The 26,788-nt window shown below is 44.7% G+C and overlaps 1 long non-coding RNA gene across 2 annotated transcripts; it reads left to right on the plus strand.

The window, feature by feature from the left end:
• Positions 1–26,593, plus strand: LOC128346003 (uncharacterized). Of its 2 annotated transcripts, none has more exons than XR_008316739.1 (3): positions 1–97; positions 11,108–11,181; positions 25,532–26,593. It is a non-coding gene; the product is annotated as an uncharacterized LOC128346003 (long non-coding RNA). The 2 variants fall into 2 exon arrangements; XR_008316738.1 differs by lacking the exon at positions 1–97 and adding an exon at positions 7,435–7,692.
• Positions 26,594–26,788: the final 195 nt, after the last annotated feature.

The raw sequence follows: 26,788 nt of genomic DNA on the forward strand, positions 1-26,788 counted from the left end.
CGGCGGGCAAGCACGTGCTCGCGCCATTGTATGATGTGCCTTTGACAGAGAACCCGCCGGTTCGTGGCCCCCTTCCGCCTTGGCAGCAGCACGTGTGGTACGTGCTCTGCCAAGCCGCCCGTCGATGGGGGAAGGGGGTGGCTGGAGTTGCAGACAATCTCCTGTGGCAGGGGAGGCGGAGTTTCCCCCACCCTCTTGGGCATATGAATGGCCTGGTTAAAAGAGGTAGGGGGTTGGGTTGCAGTGTCTGTCTGTGTGAGAGCGCGCGCGCGCGCGACTGGTGGATGAAGAGCCTTATAGCAATTCAGTCTCAAGGGGGTGGGGAGTGCAGAGGGCGAGACTCCTGGGTGCGAGGAATTGCTGAAGCCTTAACGGTGCTCTTTGGCAAAGGCTGCAGTCGATCGCTTTTCTTTTTCTGTGCCGATATCCACAGTACTGTAGATCTCTTTGTTTTCTCTTTTCTCGCCTTGTTTCTGAAGGTTCTACTAATTTAACGTGCATAAAATATGCCTGCAGTAAAGGGCTTGTGGGGCATTATGCAGAACATGCTATACAAAGGATTTGTGCTATGTGGTTTTGTTTTGTTTTTTAAAGAAGAAAATAAATATAGTCATCTAAGGGGAACATATGCCAGAGATCACCTTTTCAGCACATTCATCAATCCAGAATAAATACCGCCTTCGGATTCGGAACCAAAGAAATTACTATTACCGTGTACCATACACTGAAAAAGTGGAATGTCGCCCTTTACAAATCTCATTACGAGAACAGTAAAGGGGCAGTGTTAATAGGCAATAATAAGTTTAACTGAGCTTCTCTGCCCTGAAATGCACAAAATTTATTTTTCTCTGTATTTAAAGGCATGCTTATGTGCAGAGAAAAGTTCTTAACTACATCTGTGGCTGCAAATATAAGGCGAAGAATGATAATCTGGATTAACTAACACCAAATAAAAGTACATGTCAACATAGTATGTGCCACACTTTACTAAAATAATATTCCCTTTCTCCTTTTAAATAATACAAATGTGGTCAGTGTAAGAGAGGGGACATGCCATGGACACACTTGGATGTGCCTTTTCATGGTCATAGACTGTCCTTTCAGAGGCTTATGGGTGATATAGTCACAATAATCTGTCAGATAAGAAAAATAGATGGCTAGGTGGCACAAATATTTTGTGTTCTCATATTTAATCATAACAATCCAAGAAAAAACTGGTTGGACTGCAGACATCAAGGTTGACTTGGAGCAATGCTTGAAAATCCACTAATATGAACTTTGTATGCAGCTAATGCAAAAATTGAAGCACTGCAAAACCATATTGAGTTCTATTCCAAGGACTTTACTCAGGTCTGTACGATTATGTACATCACATCTGTTTCAAAGCTGTTTTAAAAACTATATTATACCCTGTTGCAACCATTCCAAATAGGAGCTGGAAACAGCCAGGGCAAGGATCGCTGATGCCATATTTTGAAAAGCTAATGAATGCTGAATCATGACATTGGCTGCACCAGTAAAAGGAAGGAGTTGTAGATATTGGAGCCATTTTGAAATGATAAAATCTGGTGCTGAATATTGTATAGACTTTAGCCATTGTACAATAGCACCGATTGAAGTTGCCACCATTTTCTTCACTAAGCTGCCACACTTTCGTGGTACAAATGAAGTCAAAGGGGAGGGCAAGAATAGAGAGCTGTTTGAAGAAGTATTTTTGTCAGTGTGGTGCTACTGAACTAGGGTTGCCATGTCCCCCGGAATTTAGGGTAGCCCCCGGATTTTGGCTTCTCCACCCAGCTGCTAAATCCCACCCAGATTGACAGAGATTTCAAATGTGCTGCCCAGATTGCCTGGATTTTACTCTGGATCTGATCACATCGGAGGGAAGAGAAGGAGGGGAAAGTATAACAATCTGTCAAATAAACAAACAAATAAATAAATGCAAATTAGTTGCCATATAATTTGCATGATATGCAAATTAGGCCACCCTGATTTGGGAAACTTGAATATGGCAACCCTATCCTGGACAAGAGACTGAAGAGGGGAGGAACTGGAAGCAAGCTTTTTATTTAGGGTGAGGATTTTGGTACAGATCACAAGGGAGGTGTGCAGACAATGGTTTCCCAAAAGATCTTGGGACACAGGCCTATGTGTGAACCATGCCGTCTGCCCCTGTACTATAAGGGAGTGAGGCGGGGTTAAGCTACAGCTGCATAATGGTAAGAGAAATGCAGTCTGTATATGTTCAGAGGCACTTTTCTTCAAATATTTCATTGCTTGCTTTTCCAATAATAAGCTGTTAGCATATTCCAGGGCATTTTTCACAGAGGGCTTTTAGTTTGCATCTCTTCCAGAAAGGAGGGTGTGTGTTCACCTATCCGCCAGATTTACCCCCAAAGTCCCTACATGCTATCAGGGAGCACTTCACACACAATTTGTGTTTTTCGTTGCATGTTAGAGTGTAGCTCGATTTATATCTGGGGTTTAAAAATCCACTTTTTCTGTCAGTTTTTTGGCGCAACTTCGAGCTCGTAGTAAACCTGCAGTAAAGCCTGCTGTGTGAAAAAATACCTTGGTCTATAAACTGACACAAAGCAAGTCCTAGGAAGATTGCCAGTTTTGCTGTAGGTTGTGGTGAGTTTTGTGAGCAAAGGACTATGGGATTAAATGGGCAGCTTTACAAGCCCACACCCCTGACTGGCTTCTGTCTACCTTATGATCTACCTTATGATTCTGTCTACCTTATGATCCCTTTGTATTCAAAGGCTGGGGTTTGAATGCAGGCTGGGTGGTGGTGTCATACTTAGTGCTGCCAAAAGATAGCCAGGGGCAGCTTACTCATCATCAGCATGCAATTCCTCACACATTACTCAAAGCAGATAATTTTGGCTGGAGACATGCTTGACTAACCAGCAGAAGGTTGCCCGTTCAAATCCCTTCTGGTATGTTTCCTAGACTATGGGAAACACCTATATTGGGCAGCAGCGATATAGGAAGATGCTGAAAGGCATAATCTCAAGGCAATGGTAAACCCCTCCTGTGTTCTACCAAAGACAACCATAGGGCTCTGTGGTCTCCAGGAGTCAACACTGACTCGATGGCTCACTTTACCTTTAAGACCAGCAAAAAACTTCTACCACACTAACACAGAAGACTAGCACATTAACTTAACAAAATGTACTAAGAATGATAAATCCACATACAAGTAATCTGGATGCAGTGATTCAGAAGCAAAGGGGCCAGGAAAAAGTCTGGAAGACTGATGAACCTGTTGCTTCTGCTTTCATTTCTTAAATCCAAACCCTAGCTCACCTCTGTTCTGAAGTTGAACCACCTGTCAGGAGTTCAGTTTACTTTCCAAGATTATGGAAATATAATACCCATGACAGGATATGTTGAAAGTACAGCTAATATCCCTCATGCCATTTCTCTCAGGGTTTTTCCCCCCCTATAAGATACGACCAGCTGATTTATAAATTTGTTTTAATCAGTATTATATGAAGCCATAGTAATTAATGCAATACATTACATGGAGTATTAAATGTACAAAAAATAACATTTTAATATTTTGCAATTGAGAAACACAAAGTCTCTGTCTTTTAACAATTTAAATCCTTGGGCCTTTGCATACAACTGGGCAAAGTGTGCCTAAATGTCATTTTATCCTTGAATAATATCCTTGCAAACTAGTGATAAAAGCTCAATCTGACACCTCCACATACTGGATTATCCTTGCTGTTGTTTGCTCCCCTCCTCTTGATCTGCACAACACAGGTGAAATGTGAGAGCATGGCCACTAAAGAATACTTAAAATGATGATGATGATGATGATGATGATGATAAAAATAGAAGTTCAGAAAATGTTCCTGGTATGAAGAAGTTGTGTTCATCCCGCAGGTCCTGCCATGAGACTCACACTCCCATATTCTAGAAATGCTAACACAATCAACATGAGGCACTTCCAAATGGGCTCTGTGTAGCACCAGCCAATCATTGCTTTGTCACTTTCAGATACATGTAAAATCGCATTGTTCTGCACTGCAGAAGCAATAGCATGCACTGGGAGTCTTTCATTGGCTAGCTCTCATCCACATTAGTGGACAGCACATAGCTATACTGCTGTTCAAAAAAGTTGAATTTTCTTCATAAATAATTGTGACAATTTAAGTTTGGGGAAAATACAGATTAATAGTGGATTAATGACAATGCCATGCGATCTCCACATAAAGAGTGAGTGAACAAGCTGTCACAATCCAAGACTAAACGCCCCATCTGGAAGTTTCCATAGGAGCCAATACATAGGTTATATATAGGGATGTGCACAAGTAGTTCGTGAAGGTGTGGGTGGGGCAAGGAGTGGTTCCCTTAAGAAGCAGGTAAACAGCTCCTTACCTGCTCTTCTGCCACTCCGCTGCTTTTCTGGGTGTGGCGCTCAGTCTGCCGAGGGCCATGTGCAGCTGTGGCACTATTTCCTGCAGCCATGTGTGGCCTTTGGTAAAGCAAAGCACTATGCCTGAGAAAGCAGCAGCGGAGCAGGTAAGGATCTGCTTATCTGCTTTTAAAGGGAACCGCTCCCTGCCCATGCCTGCCTGAGCCATTCATGCACTAGGGAAGTGCACGGAACCGGCAGTTCAGCCAGTTTGAAGGTGGGGTGGGGATAATTTTAAGGACTGGGGAGGGTGCTCTCCGCCCCTCCCGCCACATTTCCCTCACCAGCGCAGCGCTATTCTCAAAAACGGTCCCGCCGGGGCAGCAGTGTACCTCCTTGCTGCCCTGGTAAGTTGCAGACTGGAAATGGCCGCTTTGCATGCGCACACGTGCAGCAGCCACTTCCAGCCCTCAACATACTGGAGCATCAAGAAGGTACATTTCCGCCCCAGTGGGACCATTTTTGAGAACAGCACTGGTGGGGGAAACGCAGTGTGGGGGGGGGGGTAAGAGCACCCTCCACGGTCCTTAAAATTACCCCCACCCCACCTTCAAACTGGCCGAACCGCCAGTTTTTTGAACCGGTTTGGAGGCCCATGGGCCTCTGAACCAGCTCCGTGCACATCCCTAGACATCTGATGCCTTCAGTAACACCTGCACATCTGTTCTATTTTTGTTCACCTAGAAAAACCCATAGATGCCATATGCCAAATAGTGTTACATGTTTGCTCTGTCCTGTTTTCCCCATAATAAACTGAGCATCCTGACTGCAACTAATACATTCATTGCCATTTGATCATATGAAAGTTTATTCTTTAATTAGCCCAACAGAGTAAAAAATGATGACCAGAGGTACCATACTGCCTGTACAAAAATTCTGACAATGATTCAGTTAAAGTTAAGCACTTTCAAATCCCACTGAACTTAGTGGAAGTTAAGTATGTATACATGCTTAACTCTTCCCACAGTGGGAACGCTGCTTAGCTTACAGATTTGCCAAGTCAGGCTGATGAGAGTGTGAAATCCGCCCCACCCCCCGCTTGCATGTATCATAAGGGTGATACAAGTAAGAAAACAGATTTCTGCATGAAAATCATTTTTCAGGATCTGGGCCAAAATATTTTAGATAAATCCCTTTATTTATATTCAAAGGCATGGTTTCCTTATTTCTAGGTATATTCCCCTCAGTATGATTTAAAACTCCAAGCAGACTAATATGTAAATATTTATAGAATAAAGGTTGATCATTGCCTATCGAAAGTCCCCATAAGATAACATCCATATTATTCTCTAAAAATCTCCGTATTACAAATCAACTTTTCTATTTTTTTAAAAAACCCTTCAGAAAATTGAAGTTCTGGATCTAAACTTCACAAGATTAAAATTTAGGTAAAATCTGCATCATAAATTGCAGCTGAGCAGAACAAATTACAAACAATACAAGCCTAGCTTCTTTTGTTTTTTCTTTCTTTCTTTCTTTCTTTCTTTCTTTCTTTCTTTCTTTCTTTCTTTCTTTCTTTCTTTCTTCTGTATCTGTATATTTGACACTGAGCCCATTCACACGTCTGGGTGGGTGAAGGCTGCACAAATCTTACCTTCCCCCCACCAGATGAGCCATGGAACGTTGCTGGGAGCACAAACCATGCTCCCAGATGATCCACTGCTGTGCCAGGCAGTATGGAGCTCCAGAGGCCAGGATGCATCCAGGCACTGCATGCTGAGTGCATGCACTGGGAGATTCCCCCAGGAGATGGGCGCCCTCTGTGTCTCTTCAGGCTAAATGCAGCCCAAGGAGACACATCATGAATCTGGAGCCTGGGTTAATGGCGCGCTGGCACTGTTAACCCAGGCTAAAAGCCAAACTAAGTGGTGCTGCCCCACCAGGATCGGGCCTGATCCCGGAGGTCCTCACATGCAGCCTAAGCCAGGCTGGGCTTCCATAGCCTGGGTTAGCTTGCTCCAGTGCGCATGAGAACAGCCTCACTGTCTTTAAACATACACACATATGCATATCTTATACAGTACTATTTCTGAAGGAGCTGGAAACATTAGTCTTTACGGACAGAGAATCAGAGAACCTGCAGGCAAGTGGGAGATACTAGCAGACTTGGTGTGATTTCACAAAGATCTGAAGGAGGGAGGACCCTAAGGAGGCCAAACCCCCAACTGCCCTCATATTAGTCAAAGGGACAGAATCAGAGATGTAGTGGAGGGGGGACGTACAGGAACGGAGCACAGGTTCTTCTCTTCTTCTCTGGCTATTGGGGTGGGCATGGCCATGGGGGCTGTCACAGAGAGTGCCTGCACTTCTGAATTGGCAGCTACATCACTGGACAGAATGTCTGTGAGCTCAGACTGCTAAGAAAAGCAGATGGGTGGAGCTAATAGAACTCAGTGGAGAGTGCTTCAGCAAAAAGAGCAGGACATTTCTTAGCTTGAACAACCCCTTCTGCTTCCATGGGTAAAACTAATAGTCTCCACGGGAGAAAATGCTGAAATTCTGTCAGGCTATTCCCACGATCACTGGAAAGCGGGCTAAGGGAGCCCGCTTTCCAGTGATCGTGAGAACCACCGGGCCTGCGGGCGAGCCTGGTGCTTTCAAGGCTGCTAGTCCGCCTAAAACACCCTCCCCTTAAACGAGGTTAACGGAGCAGGCGCTCCATTAACCTGGTTTTCTTGCTCATGTGCCACCGTGGCGCGTGGTGACACACGAGTAGACCCCCAACTGGGAGGCTACAAGCAGCCTCCTGGTATCAGAGGCCCCCCAGAATGCCCTACGTGTTTGCGAGGGGCATCCTGGGACTTCCCGAGCAGCCCCCGATCCCCACAGCCCCCACCGACCCTGTGAGGGAGCCAGTAGTCATGTGGGCGGCCGATCCGGCCACCCAGGGCTGCATGACTGCTCGTCTGTGGGGAGAGCGGGCTAAGCCCACTCTCCCTGCAGAACCCTCCCAGGCTCTATACACGGATCATGTGTAGAGCCTCTGTGATTCCATTACCAATCAGACACCCCGTTTCTTTTTCTGAAGGGGAAGGAGATTGACACAGTTACTCTCTTAGTGTTATGAAGCACTGCCCTACCCTCCCAGGTGCTGGTGGGTAAGTTCTGGGGGAATTTTCTCACAAATCCCCAGCTTTAAGGGACACTCTGGAGGTTTAGATAACCACAATGAGACTTGACTTCGAAGAAATGTGTGCCTCAGCCCATTCTGCAGCAGCTACACAAAACTGAAGAACCCTGCTTCTTAACAGCCACAGGCTCAGGTAACATGTATAGCAGTAATATAGCACAATAACTATTTGTTGTGGTTATTTTTTTGCATTTAATAATGTTTATGGGCCTATTTTAAATGCATACCAAAAATAAATACGACTATTTTCTCATTTATAGCATGTATGCACTTTTTTAAAACAAAGAAAAGCCCTGAAACAATAATTTTCTAGATGCCCTAGTTGTCTGAGCCCACAGTAATTTAAGCCACTGGTTTCGACTGTCACCATCCAACTGGATCTTGGGGTTTATTGTTTCAGTGGTACCCCTCAATAGAATTATGGCCTATTAGTCAGCCCTGAACTATGTATAATTTTCAATGCCAAACCAAATTCAAATGGTCCTTTGGTTCTGCCAGAGCATTCAACAAACCCTCTAGGAATTACCTATCTCTTCAAATAATGTATTTTCATTGGCATTAAATCCTATCAAAAGCTAGAGGGCATGTTTTGTCACACAATGTGCTCCAACCATTCCAGTAACATTTAATCAACCTTAGCTATCACCCAACACATCTTTTCAAAGGACACTGAAAAAGAAGCAAATGCATCACCTTAATGCTCTAGTGCAGCAAAGAACAGCTACACATTCAATGTAATCCAATGCAACTGTGCTGTACTACAGGATGTGTGTGTGCGCACACTCTCATCTGTCTTGCAAGACACATGTCAACGTGCATCCCTGCCTGCTGTCTTGGGTTGTAGATGAAAAGGGATCACAGCATGCTTTGTCACAAAGCCCAATCTGATGGGAGTGGGGGAGGACAAAAGAGAAACAGCACAGTAAGGAAACCCTTGAAAAGCTTGGGCCAATAATGCACTGGTGTATAAGGGCCAACATTCAGCATTGGATTCCACTGTACGTTCATCGTACCCTATTTCCCAGAGACAGTTCCTCTTTAAATCACTGTCCCTGTTTTGTCCCTATTTTTGTCTTTGGGGGATGCCTTGTTCAGTTTTTTCTCATGTCAGTTACTAACGTTGTCATTCTTCGAGATTCGGCTCCCTCCCCACAGTCTCTAAAAATTTAATTTCTAAATGGGTAGGTAGATGACAATTCATGTCTCTACATGTTCTCTACATGGGTGCACAACACTATAGCTCTGCTTGCACTTTATTGCCTGCTTTCCATTTGTGACATGCTTTAGTCAGAATTGTACACCACACCTCCCAGGTTGTTTAGCCTGCCCCCACAGATTCATAGGTGTGTCCCTATTTTCATCAGTGAAATGTTGGAGGGCACATTATGTTCAATAGGACACTGAATGACAGCTGCCTTCATCAAAGAAAAGTATGAGCCATGTAACTTGATCTTTGTATGATGTTTACAAGACAGGAGTTTTAATTTTGATCCAGAAATGATACCCACTGTCTACTTATCTTATCTAGGCTTGGATTAGAGTGCTTGAACAAAGAAAAAAATATGTCTGGTTATTGGGGAATGGTGAACTTCAATTGGGTGTCAAAGGGGAAAACCTTGGTGAAGTGACACTGTAGTTGCATATAATTTGGCAGCTTCCCTTTTTTGCATACATGGAGGCTCTCCACACAAACACTGTGGAGAGCTGGATGGGGTTAGGTGGGGAGAGCGGGTCATGCCCACCCTGGGCAGCCAGATTGGCTGCCCACATGGGTACCATCTCCATCACAGAGCCAGTAGGGGCGGTGGGGATCGGGGGTCGCCTGGCCTCTGGAAGCCCCAGCATTCTGCGGGGACCCCTGACACTGGGAGGCTTGTTGTAGCCTCCTGGCTGGGGGTCTCCTCATAAGTCACTGCAGCGTGAAGCCATACTGTGGTGATTCACAATTGACAAAACGGGGTTGACGGAGAGCTCACCTTCTAACCTTATTTAAGGGTGGGGGCATTTATGGAGGTTTGCTGCCGGGAGCCGCATGGTTCCTGTTGCAGCACACGACCTCCCAAAACCAGGCTGGGCTTCCTCAGCCCGCTTTTGGGAGGTCGTGAGAATAGCCTCATTGTGTTTACAAACACAACAGCAAACAGATTCCATAAAAAATAGTAAAGCAGTCGAACAATGAAGTGATTTCTGGCTAGACTGGAGAAAGCCCATGGGAATGTTGTATAGGAAGCATTATGCTACTAATAAAGAGAAGAACGAGATGGGGCCTATGAGTTCTTTAGCATCTAACAGTACCTCAATAACATTTCGAACCCGTTCTCATGACCAATGAGAAAGGGCTATAGGGTTTGCAGGGAGGAAGCCCTGAAGAGCTTACCTCCCCGCAGGCAAGCAGTCTCCCTTCCTTAGGTGGGCAGATTACCTGCCCAGATGAGCTCCAACTGCTGCCGGTAGTTCAGAGGGTTGAGGTGTTGGGACACGTCGCCTCGCACAGCCCTGCTACCCAGAGCTCCAATAATGCACCGTGTGAGTGCGCAGTGCATTATGGGGATCCGGGGATCCCTCTCCTTCCCCCAAGAGTGCTAGGGCCTACTAGCTGCTTGCAGCCATGGCTGACAGACAACCCAAAAAAATGATATTAAGGGAGTGCTTGCTCCCTTATCCTCATTTTAGAGGGAGGCTCCATAGGTGGGTTTGCTGCCAAAGTGCCACTGGGATTGGGCCCAATCCCAGCGGTACACACGTGCATGCAAAACCGGGCTGGGCTTCCATAGCCCGGTTTTGCACACTTGTGTGAATAGCCTCTTCAGCTGTTTGTTTACTGGGGATAGGTTCCAGCAACCAGCATGGCCCCTGCCTAAGTCCCAATCAAATAAAAAGGGCTGTGAGGAAAACATAGCTTGTGCCTGAAGTCAGTTCTGTGCCCTGGTTGATATCCTGGCTAATTACTCAATAGTACGACTCAGGAGTTACTCTAAAGGACTACTAGATTTCAGTAGGACCTCCTCTAGTAAACGTAGAACATCAGCCACTCGTAACACCGCCTTGAATCATTCATCTAGTCTACAGACCGTGTTTTCATTGATGGTTACTCAATTTCAACAGCATAGTTATTCCGATGGAAATTGGTTTTTTTATTTGCAAGGCACATAAAATAAAGGTGTTTACAATTAGTGCAATTTCAAATAGGCAGAAATGGTGTTTATCTCCACAAATATATTGAGGTAATGTTACTATCTATGTATTTTCTGAGGCTGCTATAATTATGTTTTGTGAATGTTGCTTTTATTGCTTAACTGCTCCTTTTAATTGATTTATTGTTTAAAGCTGATTTTAGTTGTTTTTAATGCTTTTATATGATTTTGGTTGTAAGCCACTGAAAATTCTTGGAATTATAAAGTGAGATAAAATATTATGAATATGATATCATAATATTTATATTCATTAAATACGTGAACAAAACAAAACATTCCCTATTAACAAGCAAAGTTGCAATTATATGTCCTGGGGGACTGTTTGCTGAAGAAAAGCATCTTTGTGCTTTGTAGGAATATCCGCTGGATAAAGAGTACAGTCCAATTTGCATGAATGGCCCAAGATGAGGAGGAAAGGTGAAATCCAGGTAAACATGCATTTAAATTAGCAGGAGTGATGCTGCTGCATAGGAGTCAATTAGCTGGATGTGCCCAAAGCTCAGTGGCAGTGCATCTGCCTTGCATGCATAAGTTCCCAGGTTCAATCCCTGGCATCTCCAGGTAGGGCTGGGAGAGACTCCTGCCTGAAACCTTTGAAAGCTGCTGCTAATCATTGTAAACAATACTGAGCTGGATGGATCAATGGTCTGACTTGGTATAAAGCTATGTTCCCATGCCAGTGAATACGGATGCTGGAGTTCTTATTTAAAGGTTATCTATACTATAACTAGTTCTGATACTTAAACATTAGATATAAATTATAGTTTAAGTGGAAACAGACAAATGGTGTCCTCTTAAATGCTGGCTACGTGTTAGATGCAACTGCACAGAGAAGACATTGAGGCTATTCACGTGCACGGAAGAAACAAGGCCAAGGGAGCCCAGCCCGGTTTCCCCCGCACGTGTGAACCACCAGGAGCCATGTAGTTTAGCACACTTGTTTAGCACACTTAATTGCCCCCCCCCAACAAGGTTAGCTGCGTGAGCAATCTGCTAACCCCATTTAGTTGATCGTGAGTTACCAAGGTGACTCATGAGTAGTCCTCTGAGAGGGAGGCAACAACAAGCCTCCCAGCCTTGGGGGGTCTCCCCAGAATGCTGGGGAGACCCAGCATTCATGGATCCATGGATCCATTCAGCATTCATGGATCCATGCTGGGAATCCCAGCATTCCATCCCAGCATTCATGGATCCATGCTGGGGCTTCCGGGGGCCAGGCGGCTCCCAATTGCCACCACCCCTAAAGGCTCCGTGTTGGAGCCTGTAGACATGTGGGTGGCCGATCCAGCTGCCCAGGGCTAGCCTGATGATCGCCTGCAGGGAGAGTGAGTTTGACCCACACTCCCCGCAGATCCCTTTTAGGCTCTACACACCAATCATGTGTAGAGCCTCGTTATCTGTAACTTCCACCTAGACAATAAGTTAAGCATCACCACAGTTCTCCAACAACTTGAAAACTCAGGACCAGAAAAAATGTTGTCCTAACAATTAGCTTGACGCTGATGTGATCAGATATTCTGGTCTAAATGGTAGCCACAAGTAAGGAAGGGGCTGATTTAGAGCAGGACTTGGCTTTAACCCTTTGCCACCACTGGAGCCAATTTAGATCCCACATACACAGAGCTAATATTTGACTCAGGAGAAAGGTTCCCGTTGGTGTGAATAGAAACCTTCCTCCCTGGGTCAAATAGCAGCTCTGGGGAGCCCATGTGGATCTGGAACACACTGGATGCAAAGAACCTCTCCCCCAATGCTGTCCTGATTTGGATTCTCCTGCTCACCATAGCTGACATCTAGCCCAGAAAAACTGAACACATCAGGGCTAAGCACATTATTAATGTAATGTGTAATTTGGCCCTCAGGTAGTTGTGGAGACTGGTAATACTTAAAGTAAAGACTGATGCAATGTTTATGATTGCATCAGCCATTATCTTATTAAAAAAAAAACCCACCCTCACAGTAATTCTCCAGCAATGTTACAAGTTTGGCAAGTTTGGGCCTTTCTCCAAGCTTTCCAATGTGACTGACAAACATGCACAAAATCAAACTGAACACTGGCATACAGTACCTGTTAGTCATGTCCCTCCCTACATGTTTCAGGCAGGCTACCCACATTAAAAATAATCACATAAATGTTTATGCATTTAGCCCTGGTATCTCCAGGCAGTGCTGGAAAGGATCCATATGGAACCCTAGAGAACCAGTCAATGTAGACTCTACTGAGAGATGGACTAAAGATATGACTCGGTGAAACTGTTCTCATGACCAGCCTAACCCTGCCTGGGCTGCCCAAGGCAGGGTTAGGCTGGTCGTGAGAAGCGGCAGGATCCTTGCAGATCCCTCCACTCCCTGCCTGCCTAACCCCCTTAATGAACTCGGCTTTTAGCTGAGGTTATGGGTGCTCTTGCACCCTTAACCCAACTACTGGGTATCCTGTGACTCGTTGGGCTGCATGCAGCCCAAGGAATCACAGAGACGGGTGCCTAGAGTGCCTGTCTCATGGGGGAATCCCCACTGCAACACACTTGTCATGTATTGCATTGAGGAATGCCTGGAGGCCGGAACAACAAGTTCTGGCCCCAAATCCCTCCGCCCTGCTCCGTGCTTCATGGAGCTGCATAGAGCACGGCTGCCTGTGTGGGTGTGTGGGGAGTGCCCCTAAGAGGGCATTCTTGGTCGCCTTGGGGAAGGTAAGGTGAGAGCAGCCTTTCCTCCATGTCCTCCCTGCCTGCCCAGGCCAATCATGTGAATCGCCCCAGTGGCAGACATCCTAACATTTAAGAGAATGTCTTCTTCGCTATAAACCACATTGCCCATTGAGATAATCTGGAGAGGTTCGTCTGCAGTTGCCACCTGCTCGTCTGGTAGCTACTCAGGGAGGGGCCTTCTCCATTGCTGCCACGAGGCTTTGGAACATATTTCCTGCTGAAATAAGAGCCTCCCCATCTCTTACAACTTTTGAAAAGTCAATCAAGACACATTTGTTCACCCAGGCTTTTAATTAGATATTGTTTTATTTGTCTTTTTAATAGTTTTAACGTTTTAAATTTTAATTGTTGTAATGTTTTAATGTTTTAATCTTTTGTTTTTTATTATTTTGTTGTAAACCACACAGAGACTTGCGTTTTGGGCAGTATACAAATGTGTTAAATAAAACAAACAGAGAGAGAGAGAGAGAGAGAGAGAGAGAGAGAGCAATTGAGAAAGGATGTTGCATTAGCTGGTTGCACGAAGCCTGCAGCTTTTGTTCCAGACTATGGTTACACTTGTGCAACAAGGTGCACAACTTGTGGCATGCCTCATATGTTTTGTAGGGAACACAGGAGAGCAATTATGAGCATCCCTATGTAACGACTTATTTGTTATTTATTTTTCTGCATAAAACACTTTGAGAACTGTTGAAAAATGGTAGTAGTACTACTCCGTAGTAGTAGTTGTTGTTAAATGTAAGAGAATCACCACTTTAACCACAGAGCCCCTGGTGGTGCAGTGGTAAAACTGCTGCCCTGTAACCAGAAGGTTACAAGTTCGATCCTGACCAGGGGCTCAAGGTTGACTCAGCCTTCCATCCTTCTGAGGTCGGTAAAATGAGTACCCAGAATGTTGGGGGCAATATGCTAAATCATTGTAAACCGCTTAGAGAGCTCCGGCTATAGAGCGGTATATAAATGTAAGTGCTATTGCTATTGCTATTTAAAAGGTGCCTCTTTGCCTAACTTCTCCCCTATTTTATTATATCTAAGCATGATAGCCCTACCTATATGAGCAGCCTTTGCAGTCACTAAAGATGAGGACACCAATCTGCTGAATCTCAGCACTCTTTTTACATAGCAATGAATTATTGGATTGTTGGAAATGTCTTCATCTGGGCAGCCACATTTTGAGAGCTAGTTTATGACAGGCTATCCTCAGCTAGCAATTTTCCTCCAGCTAGAACAGCAGTTAGTGAAATCATGCCTGTTTGTCATTATCTGTCCCATATTAGCTGTAATTGCATCACATTTTTGTTTATATCTGCAAGTAATGCAAACCATGCATATCCTAACTTTGACTCAAAGATTAAAGTAGATACATAATTCTGGCAAATTGCTTGGAATTATGGTTTAACGGCATCTGGTTCAAATATTCTGTAGTAAATTGCTGGAACTCATGCTGTCCCTATTTTTTCCCCTTCTACTTTAACCAAAAATGTATTGAGAAACACGTGTCTTCTGTTTAATTTCCATGTAATTGGTTGTATGAAACTAGGAGGTGCCCAAAGTGATTCGGCACCTCCTCAGGGAAGTCCCGAACAGGCTCAAGTGCTCGTATTTGAACTGGTTTGGCAGGGTAGGGATTGGTTTCTTTAAAAAGCAGGTAAGCGGGTCCTTACCTGCTTCTCCACTGCCCCACTGCTTTTCTGGGCGCAGTACCCTCTTTCCAAAAGACCGGGTGTGGCTGAAGCACTGCAGCTGGACGTGGCCTTTTGGAAAGCGGGTGCCATGCCCAGAAAAGTAGTGGGGCAGCAGAGAAGCAAGTAAGGACTTGCTTTTTAAAGGAACCGATCCCTGCCCCACCCACCCAAGCCAGTTCAGGCACATATGAAACCCACAAATCTACAAGAGCTTTTAGAGACATAGGCTGAACTGTGATGTCCTGCTGGGCCAACTTTACGCATTCAACCCATGTGAGATCCAAAGAAAAAACAAAATAGATTGACAGAGATCAGTAGACTTGTAGAAACTGATATCATTGAATTGGAGGAGATCAAAAGGCCATCTAAGGCATGACCATCCAGCTCTGATGTATGTGTGCATCAGCACATTTTTGTGCAATCTGTCACTGACATAGCATGAGGAGCTAATGAAGTGTATACTTAGTCCCATGTCCTGTCACTGATTATGTTTCCCTGATCCACGTCCTGGTTTCTTTGCATGGGCCTTTCACTACTACTACTATTTCTATACTACTTTTTAACAAAAGTGCTCAAAGTGGATGTTGCCAATGCACCGTCTCGTCTTGTTATATTGGATCGTTTTCAGACTGTGTTGCCTTAGGAGGTGGACAGGCTGCTTGGAAGGTTGAGACCTACCACGTGTGTCCTCGACCCTTGCCCTTCATGGTTGGTGAAGACTTCTGGGTGACAGGGGTGGTGAATGCCTCTCTAGAGCAGGGGCAGGTTCCCCCTCACTTGAAGGAGGCAGTTATTAGGCCCCTCCTTTAAAAATCCTCAATGGACCGAGATGACTTAAATAACTTTCAACCAGTTTCAAACCTCCCCTTCTTGGACAAGGTGTTGGAGAGTGTGGTGGCATCTCAGCTCCAGGCAGCCCTGGATGAATCTGATTACTTAGATACTTTCCAGTCTTGCTTCTGACCTGAATATGGGACTGAAACTGCCTTGGTCGCCCTGGTGGATGACCTGTGCCAGGAGAAAGACAAAGAGAGTGTGACTCTGTTGATTCTCTTGGACCTCCCAGCAGCTTTCGATACCATCAACCATGGTATCCTTCTGGGACGTCTCTCTGGGTTGGGGCTTGAGGGCACGGTTATATGGTGGCTCTGCTCCTACCTGGAGGGTCATACTCAGAACATGGTGCTGGGGGATGCCTGCTCCACCCCTTGGCCTTTGGCCTATGGGGTGCCACAAGGATCTATTCTGTCCCCCATGCTGTTTAACATTTACATGAAACCCCAGGGAGAGGTCTTCAATAGGAGTGGGCTGCAGTGCCATCAAAATGCTGATGACACCCAGTTCTACCTATCTTTTAAGTCAGTGGACACCAGGGAGGCAGTGGATGCTCTGAACCGGGGCTTAGAGGCTGTTCTGGACTGGATGGGGGCAAACAAGCTGAAACTTAATCCAGATAAAACTGAAGTGTTCAGGGTTGGTAGAAATGATCATCCAAGTAATTAGAGAAATCTGGTTTTGGATGGGGTCACACTCCCTCTGAAAGACAAAGTCTGCAGCTTGGGGGTGCTTCTGGACACAACATTGTCCTTGGAGGCACAGGCGGTGGCGGTGTGCAGAAGCACCTTTTACCAAATACAGCTGGTACGCGAGCTGCAACCCTACTTGGAGAAGTCGGACCTGACCTCAGTCATTCATGTGTTGTTAACATCCAGACTGTACTACTGCAATGCACTCTACTTGGAGCTACCCTTGAAGACTGTTCGGAAGCTTCAGCTGGTTCAGAATGTTGCTGCAAGGATGCTTGTGGATGCAAGTCATTTCATAAGTATCACACCCATCCTGCGGCAGCTTCATTGGCTACCAGTCCGCTACCGGGCTAGGAGCTGGTCTTGACCTTTAAAGATCTTCATGGCTTGGGGCCAGGGTAGCTGTTGGACTGTGTTCACCCATATGAATCTGCCATGGCCCTCCACTCATCATCTCAGGTCCTGCTCATGGCCTTGCCACTAACAGAGATCCAGTTGGCGGGGACTAGAGACAGGGCCTTTTCAGTTGTGGCCCCTCAGCTTTGGAACACCCTCCTTGAATAGCTTCACCATGCTCCCTCCTTCAGTGTTTTTAAAAAACAACTTAAAACACATCTTTTTAAGGAGGCTTTTTAATGCTCCATTTTTAATTATATCTGGTAGGTTCTTTAGCTTTTTATAATTCTCAGATTTTAGCTTTTAAAATAACTTGAACCTAATAATGAGTGTGGTTTTAACCTGACCTTTAACTTGTTTGTTAATTTTATTATTTCTATTGTGTCTTGTATCTATTTTGTTGTTGTGAGCTGCCCCGAGCAGTAGTGCACTGGAGGGGCAGGGTATAAATATTTTAAATAAATAATAAAAATAAATAAGTGGTTTATATAGAAACGATAAACAATGGTTTTCTGCCCAAAATGACTCACAATTGAAAATGAAACATAAGGTAGACACCAGCTACAACCACTGGATGGATGCTGTGCTGCATTTGCATAGGGACAGTTGCTCTCCCCCTGCTAATTAATAATAAATAATAAACCCTAACCCTAATAAATAATAAATTTATTTGTTAGCTGCCCCATAACAAGTTGTTCTCTGGGCAGCTCACAACACAACATTAAAACATCATTAAGAACACATTATTTATGTAACACAAATCAAATCACAGCACGCCAAATTATTTATACACACACACCCACACACACACACACACACACCCCAAAACAATTTTAAAACTTGTTTTTTGTTGTTGTTTTTAAATCAATTTTTAAAATCAGTTTTTAAAAGCCTGAGTGAACAGAAGATGTCTCCACCTGGTGTCTAAAAGAACATGAAGGTGCCAGGTAAACCTCACTGGGGAGGCTGTTCCTTAAACGGGGTGCAACCACTGAAAAGGCCCTCTCCCTAGTAGCCACCTGCCTCACCTTATTTGGCAAAGGCATTCGAAGCAGGGCCTCTGAAAATGATCTGAAGTTCTGCATCGGGACATAAGGGGCAAGGAGCTCTCGCCGGTAACCCAGTCCCAAGCCATTTAAGGCTTTAAAGGTTAAAACCAGCACTTTAAATTGCGCTCAGAAATGGACTGGAAGCCAGTGCAACTGATGAAAAGGTAAAATGTGCCTTCGAGTCGGTGTCGACTCCTGACGACTACAGAGCCCTGTGATTGTCTTTGGTAGAATACAGGAGGAAGCACTGGCATAATACAGACAAACCTCACTATTTGCAGACCCAACATCAGGACACAGATGATTATTGTTTTCTTTCAGGCCATCAATGTGCCACAAATTACTAACACAGGTATAGGTTTGGATGTGAGTTAATACAAAATTGTGGGGGCTAGCCACAGAGCCTGTACAGTATGGGGTCCAATACGAAACCACCAGGATTGGGTTCAAATGGGGTGGGAGCAACTAGAAAAGATTATGTCTAGATAGTAGTATAAGCAAGACCAGACAGGAGAGAATTGAGATAGGTCAGAACTGAAGAAAGAGCCAAGGACGCCAGGAGGTTTTACAGGCGGGGCTTTCCCCCCCAATCCACTCCTGATTGGAGTGTGCCAGTCCACATATTCGCTGGATTTAATCCAACCTCCCTGCAAGCTATCAGGGACCAGGACAGACAGGACTTTGATTCTCCCCGAATGCAGGCTGTGAATTCTGGCTTAGCCCGAGTTATGTCCGGGGTAAAAAAAAAATCCTCTATTTCCAGCAGCTTTTGGGGGGAAAAACTCCAGGGCTTCTGCTTTCTCCAAAGGTGTTGATGGAGGTGCTGATGGCTATGCGAAAAAGGTGCTGATGGCTATGTGAATGGTCCATCGAATCCCTCAAATTAAAATGCCTCGAACCTGCTGCGAAGCAGATTTGCTCTTCAGATACTCCAAGGCATAGAGCCATGTGTGAAAAACCTCCAGGACAAGTAGAATCAAATCAAGCAAGAGGACAGAGCCAAAGTAGAAAATTCTTACCATGCTGCTCAGCCATGATGGCTTCTGATATTACACTGAGGTGATGGGGCAGTGGAGTCGGGGAACACATCCTATTTTAATGTTTCCTGTGCACCACCCAAAGCCAAAATGCGCATATCACTCCCACGGTATTCTGTATAAATTATACCTGCATCCAGAAAGCAAGCATCTCGTCATCACAGGGGAGATGCGCAAGTTCCCACTTAGGACAATACACAGGAAGCGCCAAAAAGAGGAAGTGCTTCCTCTCCATCTGCTTTTGGGTAACATCCAAAGCTTCCCACAGAAGTTCCCAGTTGACCAGCCTGGCAGAAATCTCTGTCTTCCTTTTCTAAGGGCTCCTGAGAGGTTGGCATGAGTCACCACAGGAAACAGCTGGGGTTATTTAAGAAGAAGCCCAGTTCAATTGCACTAGGGAGGGCAGAGGTGGGCGGGGGGGATTTAGAATTGTGCATATGTCTTTATATTCATGTCTTCTCACAAGGCTTATTTTGTATTGTTTTCACATTTCCAGTCACAGTATGGTGGTATCTGTATGGAACTCAGGGGCACGGGATTAGCTCCATAGTCACATATTACAATCATAATGGTCATTGAGCTGAAGCCATAGTGGAGACACAGAGTGAAAAAAATAGTCATCTGAAGCCACAAAAACAATACATCTAAGGTGAAGCTACACTGTTGTCATTTGGTCAAATAGACCCAATGAAAAAATGTCCTAGGTTTTAGAAACAATATTCTACATTTGCATTGCTTTTATCAATTATCTTCAACTTTGCCAAATCCACAACCCATGCTAACATTGTGGTTTTCATTGTGGTTTTCTGCACTAAATCAAAACTCACTTCACTACATAGCACTATGAAATGAAAATGAAGTTGATTCTCTACCAAAGACATCCTTTTGAAAGAATAATCACAGGCATATATTGGGCAAACCAGACATGACATGGATATTCCTTGACTGGAATTCCCAGCCTCTTTTTATTTTTCAAAAAGCAGTTCTCTCTGTGTGTGAGGTGCAGGAGAGGAGGTGTAATTTGGATTAGGGTGTGAAGGAGGGTGATTTTAACTCTTTGTGGGGTAGCCAGGGACAGAGGGGACTTATGGATAGTTTATGTGCTTGTGTGATTTCACCTCTGTGGCTAATAATAGGTCCAGTGGGGAGGGATTTGGATTGAGGTCACAGAGTGGGAGGCAAAGTGTTAGATCACCCTCACACTGTGCCCTCTACCTATTCTAAATGACACCCTTAACATAGTTTGAACCCTAGTTTACACAGATTCCACAAGCAAAACTAATGAGTTAGAGCTGTTCCGTGAAAGCTCATTCCACAATAAATTAGTTGGTCTGTAAGGTGCCACAAGAGTCTTTTTTCCCCTTTAAGCACATCTAACAAAACTAGTTCTGATCTGTATTGCCTGTTTTCCACCACCATGGCAAAAGGTTTACAATTTCAACTTCTTAAGCAGAAATTACAATCACAAATGTATTATACAGAATTTATTGTCTAAGGAAAAAAGAGGCCTGGCATGTGAACACAGGAGATGGTTGCTTTGTCTTTGGTCTCTGGGAACTGTCCCTCTTGAAATAGTTCCTCTTGTACAACTTGTACATTCCCTTCTGCCCTTACCTCTGTCTTCTGTGTCAAATGCAGTAGTTACACCAGGCATTCACATTCCACATAAAAAGCGATTGATTACGTGAGTAAATACCTGTTTTAAAAATATCACAGTGCGGCTTCCTGCTGTTCTAAATATAAAAAATGTTAGGCAGGATTTCTGACCCCTATAAATCTTTCAAACAGTTCATATTTTATCAACCAAATAGGCCTTTCTGTAAATTCAGAAAATAACTCCTCACCGAGACAATTTTTCAAATACCTGACCTTTACATAAAATAACCAGAAGGGGCAAAATGGCATTTGAACCATTTTAAATATCATTCCTTCTGCTTTTTCTTCCATAGCATCACTTTTATTTTCTTCAGTGTGTAGTCATCTACAAGTAAATTATTCCATTCACTGTTTGTAATGAATAGTTTTGAATTTCAAATATTCAAAAGAAAAAATAAGTCAAAGAGGATGCAAGCAGCTCAAAACAAAACAGGACTTTAAAGCTATGCAATTGTCCTAAGGCTTGCTGTCACCAAAAATGTCTGCCTCATGCCCAAGGAATCATTTAACCTATAGATCTTCAGAGGGGAGTTCTAGATTCTGCTTTACCTCACATGTACTTTCTGTCCTTATCTAAGCTATGATGCTCACAGTTCTATACACTGCAAAGCAACGCTTCTGTTTAGAAGGCCTGCCATGAACATTCAACATTATCTGGATTTAAAGGTAAAGTGTGCCATCAAGTCAATTTCGACTCCTGACACCCACAGAGCCCTGTGGTTTTCTTTTGGTAGAATACGAGAGGGGGTTACGATTGCCTCCTCCCGCGTAGTATGAGATGATGCCTTTCAGCATCTTCCTATATCGCTGCTGCCCGATATAGGTGTTTCTGGGAAACATTCCAGCGGGGATTCGAACCGGCAACCTTCTGCTTGTTAGTCAAGCATTTCCCCGCTGCACCACTTAAGGTGACAGGATCTGGACTTAGGAAGATGATATCCTGCAATAGAGATGGATTTGGGATTGCCATTTGGCCTCTTGAAACATAGATCAGTGTTCCATTAACCACAGGTTACCCCGAATTTAATTTGGGATCAAGGTTTATCAAGTAGCTCTGCATCTATAGCTGGCCCACCATATCCAGAAGAAAAGATACATGGAGCCTATCAGAGTGATGTAAACAAAATAAGAGTTGAACAGAATTCTGTAAGGAAATGGAGTACATTATGTGCTAAATGCACCACAAAGAGAGCTTTTCTACAACATCGATGTTTAAAAGGAAAAGCATTCACACTTGCCTCTTCACAGGATTAACTAGTGCTCAGTGGTGTAGCTATAATTGAGCAGTTGGGTTCAAAGAATATGGGCCTCCAGCACCTGAGGGCCCCCAGCTCCACCCTCCCTGTTTTCTTCATTATCTCCCTCACTCTGAGGGGCTGCTGGGGAGAGGAGTGAACACAGGCCTCCTCTCCCCTAGCTACACCCCTGCTGGTGCTATATCCCACAAACTGACCATTCCAAATTTCTGAAGAAGTTGTTGGCCAAAGATTTTTTTCAGAAAGATTGCAAGGACCACTCCAGGCCAGGAATAAAGTGTAAAACATTAATGTACCTTTGAGAGCATAAGAACAGCCCTGCTGGATCAAGCCCAAAGCCTATCTGGTCCAGCATCCTGTTTCACACAGTAGCCCACCAGATGCCTCTGAGAATCCCAGAGGCAAGCAGTGAGGGCATGACCTCTCTCGTGCTGTTGCTCCCCTGCAACTGGTATTCAGAGGCATCCTGCTTGTGAAGCTGGAGCATTTATAGCATTTGTTGTAGTTACTTATTAATACCTCCTAGTAACACAAATGAAGCAGTTGCTGTTTTATTTTATTAACAAAAGGATTTTTGCCTTTGAAATTTCTACCTAATACATGGACCCTTTCAACAGTAGTGTTTCAGCATGTATAATCAATTGCTGGCCAAAGACATAGGTGCTCCTGAGAAATAATCACATGCAGTCTGAAGCAAGAGGAGGCGACAGTGTATCATACACTATGTCACTCTAAATGGAAGCTGCCCTTCATGGGACCTCCATCCAAACTTGTTCATCTGTGTGCAATTTGCATATAATTGCCCCGGTTTCCCCTGTTTGTCTAACCAATGGCACCAAAAACTTGGAAGCTGCCCCATAATCCCTAAAAGGCAGAGACATAAAAGGAATGGAAGACAAAAAGAATGCTTTAGCTTTGATATCTGAATTAGCTATCCCTACTGATGGAACATCTGCACTGATGTCCTAATACAAAAGCACCCTGAGGAACACTAACTAGCTAGAACATCATGCACTACTGTTGAATAAATACAAAAGTCACATTCTAGTGATACCTTGATTAGGACCAGCCAACAGGACACAAAATCTCAAGCAGCTAACTTTCAAGTTCTTAAGAACCTTCATCATCAGAAAAGAAAAGGGTTGGAGTCACTGGACATGGTGAAAATGTACCCACACCCACCCTAATCTGCATTTATGTTAAGACTGAGTCAGATGAATTAAGCAGATTCCTCTTGATTAGCTTTGCTAGACAGGGCCTACATGTCTTCAGGTGAATGTAGCATGCTGCAGCTAGAACTCAACTCACCATATTTCAGAAGATTCTATGATGTACTTTCAGTTCATGTTAGAAGCTGGCTATGCTGGAAGCAATACAAAGACTGGATATGCGCACAACTTCTGTCATGGTTGCTGGCCATGACTTGTGCTGCCTTAGGCAGTTGCTTAATGTGCTTGCATGAACAGGATGGCTTTGCTTGAGAGAATTAGTGGAAAGAGACCAGGGACCAGTTTGGTCAGTTTCCATGATCAAATCTCCCAACATCTTCTTCTTTGGTTACAAGTAAGTGTAGCACCTTTTCAGTGGCCATTCTTTTATTTTGAGTAGGGAGAGAGCAACTGTTCCTATCCAACCCCAACACAGCATCCCTCCAGTGCTGCAGTCTCTATACTTCTTTTTAGATTAGACTGTGAATGCTTTTGGGACAGGGAACCATTGCAATTATTTATTTTTCTATGCAAATCACTTTGAGAACTTTTGCTGAAAAGCGGTATATAAATATTTGTAGCAGTGGTAGTGTATTCTAGAAGAGTCTCTGATGGAGGAGTTCTTCGCCAGGTGGCTTTCTCTGTAAGGTGGGATGGCAGGAGAGCTGTACTTAGAGAGCCATGGCAGGGAGCAGGGCCTGGGGCAAATCAGCCAGTGTGGGGGACCCTTCCCATTATTTTTCATGAGGGTTAAAAGAGCTGGGCCGGGGGCAGTCACCCTGCTTGCCCTGCCCTAAGGACACCCCCTGCCCCAGCTATCTGGAGACAATCAGGATGTTACATACCTCACTGTTACATACAGCGATCAGGCCACCAGTACATGCAATCTCCAAGAATGTCAAGCAGCATTGTAAAACCCTGTCATCTCAACTAGCTCTAGTGGCTAGAACTAAGCCTTTAACTGAAGGGCAGAGCTGGGGATGTTATTTTGGGGGTATATGTTTTAACATAGTTTTTAAATGCAGTGTTATTGTGTATGATTATACCTCACCTCCATCCTTAGATATTGGATTGGCTACATTTCCAGGTAAATAAATAAGTAAATATCTTGCCACACAGATTTTCAATAGGAAGCAAGAACATTATACTTCCCCAGATCCCATGGCTTCTAAAGACTAAAGTACACAGAATAACTGGCTACCACTCAAATCTTATATCTATTTCTGAAAGAGCTGGAATGTTCTTATCCTTATAGACACATAACTGGAGCACCTGCAGGTGAGAGGAAGGCACCAGCAGTCTCAGGGTAATCCACAAATACATTAATTTCACAAAAGTCTGGGGAGGGGGGAATAAACCCTACCAAGCTGCCCCAATATAACTCAATGGAACAGCATATCCATGGACTCAGAGAATACTTGACAACAATGCAAAGAGAGCTAAACGGAGCTCAGTAGCAATGAGTGGGGGAAGGAGGGCTTGAACAAAAAGAGCAGGACATTTCTCAGCTTGAAGAATACTCCCTTAAGACAGATACAACCCCTTCTGCTTCTGAGGGGGAAAGATGTCTACAATTATTTTTCCCCTCACCAATCATTTCACCGCTTGTGTTTCTGAGACAAATAAGAAGGGGTTTGACACATTTAAGCTCTTGGTGTGTGGAGGTGTTAATCCTCCTCAAATAACATAATTTCAATTGTATCTGTGTGAACTCTCCAGAGGTTGCTCTGATGATCACACTGTGTGTGTGAACATGTGCGCACACACAATAACATAATATTCACCATTAGATATAACCTATTCCACTCTTACCCCTGGAATTCGGGGCTGAAGTCCAGGGCCTCCACATCCCATGGGAGGCCCCAAATCTTCTTTAGTCTGTCCCGGGTGGTAAGGTTTGTGCCCTCAAGTACCTATGTGTTAAAAATGATGCTTAACTTGCAGAGGTGGGGCTCCAAAGGCCTTTAGGTCCAGGCTCCAAAATTACCTAGGTGCACCTGTGATTCTACAATCCCTTTCCCTCTCTACAATCTCAGCAAATATTGACAAAAAAACATTAAACTGACCCCCTCAACAGCCATTAATGCCTGCTTTGGGGCTGGATAAAGAGCTGGAACTGAGCACTAGTCCCCCCCCCAAAAAAAAACCCCAAGAAATGGTGTGAGGGGGTTAAATTTGCATTTGAAGTAAGACTAAAGTTAGAGCAGGGACTCCTGCTTTTGATGCTAACTTTGTGTTTTTTTCACTATGGCCACAGGCTCAAGCACACCAGTAGACCAGGGATATATTGCAACATTTTGCTGGGGATCCAGACTTGTCATCTTATTATCCTCCTGCATTTATTCGCCTGGAATAACTTGGCCTCCAAAAACCTGAACCAAGAAACTTTGTGAGCAACCAGACGCTTGAAGGGGCACCTTGAAAAGAAGCAAGAGTTCTATAAGGAAAGCTGAAAGACACAAGGGGAGGGGAGGGAGTCTTCCATGATTGTGGCGTAGAGTGTCACGTCGTCCTCCCCGCACTTCAGGAGGTGTGAGTGGATTTTCTCAAGTGCAGTTTGACAGCTGAGAGCAAGAGAGATTCGTGGGGGCAGCAGCAGCAACAGCTGGAGACATTCCTCACCGCGCCCCTCCTCCTGCTCCGAGAAGCCGGTGTAGCAGAGCGCCTGGACCCGCCTGCCCCTCCTCCTCCTCGGCTCACTGCGCTCCAAGAACCAGACAGGACGGGGTAGCCTGCCCGAGTCGCCAGCTGCACGTTTTCCTCTAGAGTGGCAGGGACTGGAGGAAATAAGTTGTATGAGGTTGGCTGGCGGTGTGTCTGATGAAACATCCGAAGTAAATTGCTACAGCGAGAGCCTGGGGTGAAGGGAGGAGGAGGAGGAGCACCCCACAAGCCCATCACCTGCTGGAGACTTCCCGCCCGCAAAAGGGGAGGGGGAGACATTTTGTAACCAGCTGCAGCCGGGTTGCTTAACCGGAAGGCTTTAGGTGGGAATCCCGGACGCACCACTGCACTTGGAAAAGGAAAAAAGAGGGTCGAGGGCAGGCTTCCTTCTCCGGCATCCATGTCAATGCGGAGGGATGTGCAGGCAAGGAAAAGATGCAGGAACCGGTCCTGGATTAAAAAGGCAGAACCATGAACATAAACCTGATGATGATGATGATGATGATGCAACGACTGCGGTGGGATTACACCCAACAATCCGCAGGACGGACCGCAAACTGAAATCCGAGCATGGCGGCGGGGAGAGAACCGAGCGAATTGGGCGGGGGGTGTCAATAGTTCAATAGATTCAAATACATTTCGTGTTTACATTTGATCTCGCATTGGCTATGTCGTTTTCTCTGTTTTTTTTAAATATTAAATGCATGGGGGCGGGGGGAAAGGACGACGTGAGTTCCACACAATTATCAAACTGCTTTCGGTGAGGATGCCAAAAAAATAAAATGAATTGCGAACGTTGACTGGAACGCAAATATCAAGCCCGGCGTGGATGGGGGGGGCGGAGTGTGTG

The sequence above is a fragment of the Hemicordylus capensis genome, chromosome 2 (assembly GCF_027244095.1).
Source record: "Hemicordylus capensis ecotype Gifberg chromosome 2, rHemCap1.1.pri, whole genome shotgun sequence".
In the NCBI taxonomy this organism is placed as follows: Eukaryota; Metazoa; Chordata; class Lepidosauria; order Squamata; family Cordylidae; genus Hemicordylus; species Hemicordylus capensis.